Genomic DNA, 7,176 nt, shown 5'->3' on the forward strand with positions numbered 1-7,176 from the left:
TGTGTCAGAACCCCCCCCCCAAGATGTATGAGCATTATGTGTCAGAACCCCCCCTCCCCCCCAAGATGTATGAGCATTATGTGTCAGAACCCCCCCCCCCCAAGATGTATGAGCATTATGTGTCAGAACCCCCCCCCCCCCCAAGATGTATGAGCATTATGTGTCAGAACCCCCCCCCCCCCCAAGATGTATGAGCATTATGTGTCAGAACCCCCCCCCCCCCCAAGATGTATGAGCATTATGTGTCAGAACCCCCCCCCCCCCCCAAGATGTATGAGCATTATGTGTCAGATCCCCCTCCCCCCAAGATGTATGAGCATTATGTGTCAGAACCCCCCCCCCCCAAGATGTATGAGCATTATGTGTCAGAACCCCCCCCCCCCCCAAGATGTATGAGCATTATGTGTCAGAACCCCCCCCCCCCCCAAAAAAATAAAATTGAGCACCACTTTGCCTCATACTTGCTTCAAATCATCTAAGTACTCTACTCCCCCCCCACCCCATTCCAAATGTACCCTCCCTCTCTACAAATCAGCTTCCCCTGCTGAAATTCCCCCAGCATAAATGCCCCCCCCCCAAAAAAAAAAAAAAAATCACCCCTTCTAGCAGAAATTCGTTACATTTCAAATCTCTCGAATTTTCTGTCTGAGTAGTCTACCCCCCCCCCCACTCTAAATCTACCCTCCCTCTCTACAAATCAGCTTCCCCTGCTGAAATCCCCCCAGCACAAATGCCCCCCCCCCCCCCAAAAAAAAAAAAAAAAAAGAATCACCCCCTCTAGCAGAAATTTGTTACATTTCAAATCTCTCGTATTTTCTGTCTGAGTACTCTACCCCCCCCCCCCACTCTAAATCTACCCTCCCTCTCTACAAATCAGCTTCCCCTGCTGAAGTCCCCCCAGCACAAATGCCCCCCCCCCCCAAAAAAAAAGCATCACCCCTTCTAGCAGAAATTCTATACATTTCAAATCCCTCACATTTTCTGTTTGAGTACTCTACTCCCCCCCCCCCCCCCCCAATCCAAATCTACCCTCCCTCTCTACAAATCAGCTTCCCCTGCTGAAATTCCCCCAACACAAATGCCCCCCCCCCCAAAAAAAAAAAAAAATCAACCCTTCTAGAAAATCACCCCTTCTAGCATAGCATAAAGTCTTTACCCTTCAAATCAATCAAATTTTCTGTCTGAGTACTCTACTCCAGCCCCCCCACTCTAAATCTACCCTCCCTCTCTACAAATCAGCTTCCCCTGCTGAAGTCCCCCCAGCACAAATGCCCCCCCCAAAAAAAAAAAAAATCACCCCTTCTAGAAAATCACCCCTTCTAGCATAAAGTCTTTACCCTTCGAATCAATCAAATTTTCTGTCTGAGTACCCTACTCCCCCCCCCCCCACTCTAAATCTACCCTCCCTCTCTACAAATCAGCTTCCCCTGCTGAAGTCCCCCCAGCACAAATGCCCCCCCCCCCCCCAAAAAAAAAACATCACCCCTTCTAGCAGAAATTCTTTACATTTCAAATCCCTCACATTTTCTGTTTGAGTACTCTACCCCCCCCCCCCCAATCCAAATCTACCCTCCCTCTCTACAAATCAGCTTCCCCTGCTGAAATTCCCCCAACACAAATGCCCCCCCAAAAAAAAAAAAAATCACCCCTTCTAGAAAATCACCCCTTCTAGCATAAAGTCTTTACCCTTCGAATCAATCAAATTTTCTGTCTGAGTACCCTACCCCCCCCCCCACTCTAAATCTACCCTCCCTCTCTACAAATCAGCTTCCCCTGCTGAAGTCCCCCCAGCACAAATGCCCCCCCCCCCCAAAAAAAAACATCACCCCTTCTAGCAGAAATTCTTTACATTTCAAATCACTCACATTTTCTGTTTGAGTACTCTACCCTCCCCCCCCAATCCAAATCTACCCTCCTTCTCTACAAATCAGCTTCCCCTGCTGAAATCCCGCCAGCACAAATGCCCCCCCCCCAAAAAAAAAATCACCCCTTCTAGCAGAAATCCTTTGTTCTTCAAATCCCTCAAATTTTCTGTCTGAGTACTCTAGCCGCCCCCCCCCCCCACCCACTCCAAATCTACTCTCCAAGCACAAACCCTCCACCCACCCCCCTCCTAGCTCAAATCCTCCCAAAAAAAGTTCCCCTCCATTGAAAAAATCTCCCAATTCATCCCTCCTAGGACAATTCCCCTGCCCCCTCTACCATACCACCTCTTCCACCACAAACCCTCTAAATCCCCCCTCCTAGCACACATCCTCTTCTGTCACCCCCCCCCCCTCCCAACACAAATCCCCCTAAATCACCACTCCTAATACCGCCCCATCCCCCCCCAAAAAAAACTTCCCCTCCTTGAACAATTCTTACCCCCTGCTGCCCCTAAAGTCCCCCTCCCAAAACATAACCCCTCCCCCCATCTCCTCCTGATTCCCCCTCCCTCCACCTCACATGATACCACAGTGCCCAGGGCAGCGCCCCCTCCTGCCCACTCCTTGTCCCGGCCCTGGTGACAACGCTCACTGGCCTGTATCTGTGTAGGAGCAGCGTTGGTACCCTAGGCTCTTTTCCTGACTTGGACTACAGAACACCTCCTGCTTTTCATCCTCTTCATTCTATAGTTGGGGGGGGAGTTTTGTAGTCACAGAAGAGAGATGGGGGAAGCTGAATAATTGGCTTTTCTGTTTGATTGGTTACAGAAACTGTGTTTTGTTCCATCGTCCAGTCCTTGGACCAATGTCTGAGCTTCGACACTCCCCCCCCCCTGCAATGTGCAATCCTCTCTATAGGTCAGAACACAATGAGCGCTGCAGGCAGAGGGGCGGGGCTCTGACTTTGACGCTCAGAGTTACAGTTGACCTATCAGATGGTATGTGCAGGTGACACCGCTGGCTGCTTGTAGCCGGATCTTCTGGATTGACAACTATCATACTATGAGGGTTTATTTTTCCACTTTTAGCTAAAATAATAAATAAAGAGGCAATCTCTGTACTTTAAGGCTCCGTTCACATGTGAGCGTATGGATCGCGGGCAGAACCACCGCGGTTCCGCCCGCGATCCGGAGATTTATCGCAAATCGCGGGACGCCTAGCGTTGCCCGTTGATTTGCAATAGCCCCCCAAACGCCGATCGATGTTGCCGCGATTTCCGCCTGCCGAATCGCGGCAACATCGCGCAAACAAAATCGCGGGACGCAATACGCTCCAAAGAAGTACAAGAGCTTCTTTGGAGCGTATTGCGTCCCGCGATTTTGTTTGCGCGATTTTGCCGCTATTCGGCAGGCGGAAATCGCGGCAACATCGCTCGGCGTTTGGGGAGCTATTGCAAATCAACGGGCAACGCTAGGCGTCCCGCGATTTGCAATAATCTCCGGATCGCGGGCGGAACCACGGCGGTTCTGCCCGCGATCCAAACGCTGACATGTGAATGCAGCCTAAAAGTCCCTTTCACCCCACCCCCACCCCCAGCTCTGCCCGAGGGCACAGAGGGATCGTCTCTTGTCTTTGGCAAGGCCAGGAGGGGACATTCCACCAGACCAAGTGTCCCCATTGGAAGATTTCCCCTCTATTCCTGTTCCAATGACAACCCAGAATTTGGGAATTCATTTTACTTTCATTTTCAGTAATAATGGTAAACAAGAACAAATAGGGAGGGTGAATCCCGCTAATGGGGGCACAGACAGCAATAAAAACCTGACAGGGGTTACTACATGGAAGTGATTTACAGTGTAACTTTTTTTTTTTTTGCTGTGCCCATTATGAGGAGTTCCCACCATCCCTGTGCTGAGTTCCCGGGTCTGTACACCCGCTGTGCCCATTATGAGGAGTTCCCACCATCCCTGTGCTGAGTTCCCGGGTCTGTACACCTGCTGTGCCCATTGTGAGGGGTTCCCACCATCCCTGTGCTGAGTTCCCATCTCTGTACACCTGCTGTGCCCATTATGAGGGGTTCTCACCATCCCTGTACTGAGTTCCCGGGTCTGTACACCTGCTGTGCCCATTATGGGTTCCCACCATCCTTGTGCTGAGTTCCCGGGTCTGTACACCTGCTGTGCCCATTATGAGGGGTTCCCACCATCCCTGTGCTGTTTCCAAGTCTGTACTCCTGCTGTGCCCATTGTGAATAACTGGGACACCCAAGAATGGACAGGAACACCCAAATGTCCCAGGTGGACAGGAGCTGAGTCATGGATTATACCTTACTTTTTTTCTGATCAATACATGAGACACCCCAACTGTTTAATTCATCCGCCACCGTCTCACACCTCTATCAGAGTCTGGAAATAGGGAGACGTCACTGTTGGGCCATCCAAACCAAGGGGCTGACTTGTATACATTGTATAATTTTTGTATCGTATTGTATCGTATATCGTATTGTATATTTTATATATTGTATCATATATTGTATTGTATATTGTATATATTGTATATATTGTATATATTTTATCATATATTGTATTGTATATATTGTATATATTGTATATATTGTATCCTATAATGTACAAATCATCACAGGCCGAAAAAAAAATTCTGTTTAATAAATAAATGAATGAAATTTGATGATTCGGATTTACTTGGAGCTTTTCTCTAATCGGCTTCTTATAATTTACAACAACATCATTCACCATAGTCCTTTCTACATCAAAGTCCCATTCAGTGTCCCCTTACAACATGGTCCCCATCAGAGATCCCTCTTACATTAGAATCCCTGACAAAGCCCCCTTACATCAGAATCCCCATCAAAGTCCTCCTTACATCATACTTCCCCCTGACATCAGAGTCCCCTCAGAGCCCACCTAACACCATAGTCCTCTTACATGAGAGTCCCCATCAGATTCCCTTCTTACATAGGGTTCCCCATCAGAACCCATTTACTTCAGAGTCCTCCTTATATCAGAGTCCCCTCAGAACCCACCTAACACCATAGTCCTCTTACATGAGAGTCCCCATCAGATTCCCCCCTTACATAGGGTTCCCCATCAGAACCCATTTACTTCAGAGTCCTCCTTATATCAGACTTCCCCTTACATCAGAGTCCCCTCAGAGCTCACCTTACACCAGAGTCTTCATCAGATTCTCTCCTTACATTGGGGTCCCCATCAGAACCCATTTACTTCAGAGTCCTCCTTATATCAGACTTCCCCTTACATCAGAGTCCCCTCAGAGCTCACCTTACACCAGAGTCTTCATCAGATTCTCTCCTTACATTGGGGTCCCCATCAGAACCCATTTACTTCAGAATCCTCCTTACATCAGTCATCCCCTCAGAGCCCACCTTACACCAGAGTCCCCTTACATGAGAGTCCCCATCAGATTCCCTCCTTACATAGGGGTCCCCATAAGAACCAATTTACTTCAGAGTCCTCTTTACATCAGACTTCCCCTTACATCAGAGTCCCCTCAGAGCCCATCTTACACCAAAATCCCCTTACATCAGAGTCCCCAGCAGATTCTCCCCTTACATTGGGGCATCAGAACCCATTTACTTCAGAGTCCTCCTTACATTATACTTCCTTCTTACATCAGAGTCCCCTCAGAGCCCACCTTACACCAAAGACCCCATCAGATTCCCTCCTTACATTGGTGTCCCCATCAGAACCCATTTACCTCAAAGTCCTCCTTACATCAGAATCCCCTCAGAGCCCACCTAACACCAGAGTCCCCTTACATGAGAGTCCCCATCAGATCCCTCCCTTACATAGGGGGTCCCCATCAGAACCCATTTACTTCAGAGTCCTCCTTACATCAGACTTCCCCTTACATCAGAGTCCCCTCAGAGCCCACCTTACGAGCCCACGAGTCTCCATCAGATTCCCGCCCTTACATTGGGGTCCCCATCAGAACCCAATTACTTCAAAGTTTCCTTACATGAGACTTCCCCTTACATCAGAGTCCCCATTACAGTCCCCCTTATATCAGGGTCCCATCGGATACATCAAAGTCCACCATAAATCATAAGTCCCCCTTATATTAAAGTCCCATTCAGAGTACCCCCTAAATTGAACGATCCCCCCTTAGAACAGGGTCCCCATCAAAGTCTCCCTTACATCAGGGTCTCCATCAGAGCCCACCTTACATTAGAGTCCCCATTACAGCCCCCCTTATATCAGGGTCCCCATCGGAACCCATTTACATCAAAGTCCACCATACATCAGAGTCCCCCTTACATTAAAGTCCCATTCAGAGTACCCCCTAAAATGAACGATCCTCCCTTAGAACAGGGTCCCCATCAAAGTCCCCCTTACACCAGGGTCCCCCCCTTACCAGACAGTCCCCCAAGCAGAGCCCCCTCTTAAACCTTGCGGTAGGGCTGAATTTGGCCCGCGGGCCGTACTTTGGAGATTCATGGACTAGAACCACCTAATTTCTTGATAAAGTCCAGAACCAGATCTATAAAAGTCTTTCCAATTCTATTACATAGGTTACGGCACAGCTGACCCCGCCGGTTATAAAGAGAGTCAGCAAGAAGGGCCCCATCCAAACTTTGCTATGGGGCCCCCAGGATCTGTAGTGACGCCCCTGCTGGTGGGACGGGATCACCGATCTTACCTGGCTGATCTTTCCAGGTCCTTCAGAGTCCGGCGTGTAAATAAGAGCGGTAATAATTTCCAGAAGTCTATCCCGGGACACCTGACCTCACGTGACGGAAGAACGCCCCCCGGGTACGCAGCGATCCAGCGGCAGCTAAAGCCTATGTTGGTGCCATGTAAGGAATGACGTACACTGGGATCCCCCTGTAGGTAGAACGCTTGTCTGAGAAGAGAAAGCAACAGAAAAGCCTCTGAAGAGAGAAAAAAAAAATATGCTTCCTCTCTGTAACTAAGGGTGAGGTCATATGTAACTGTGTAACCGGTTTAACAGGAAGTAAAAATCGCAGGGAGGCGGGGGGAACCTCGCACCTCGCACAGGCAGGCCAGCTCTGCACTGCACTCTCTGCATGGAGGGAGTACAGACGCTGCTTTACTACCTGGCTGCCATGCTGATCCAGCAGCTTCATTACCTTCTAACGCAGGGGTCTTCAAACTATGGCCCTCCAGCTGTTCAGGAACTACAATTCCCATCATGCCTAGTCATGTCTGTGCATGTCAGGGTTCTACAATTCCTCATGGGATGTGTAGTTCCGCAACAGCTGGAGGGCCATAGTTTGAGGATCCCTGTGACAGAACATACAAGCGGAGTAGGA

The 7,176-nt window shown here is 49.2% G+C and overlaps 1 protein-coding gene across 1 annotated transcript in view; it reads right to left on the reverse strand.

The window, feature by feature from the left end:
• IRAK2 (interleukin 1 receptor associated kinase 2) overlaps nt 1-6,829 on the reverse strand; it is a 39,680-nt gene extending 32,851 nt beyond the window's left edge. The window contains exon 1 of the mRNA XM_082265469.1: nt 6,543-6,829. The gene's annotated coding sequence lies outside the window, so the exon portion shown is untranslated. The remainder of the gene's footprint in view (nt 1-6,542) is intronic.
• Nucleotides 6,830-7,176: the final 347 nt, after the last annotated feature.

Source organism: Pelophylax lessonae (assembly GCF_965119305.1).
Source record: "Pelophylax lessonae genome assembly, chromosome: 8".
Taxonomy (NCBI): Eukaryota; Metazoa; Chordata; class Amphibia; order Anura; family Ranidae; genus Pelophylax; species Pelophylax lessonae.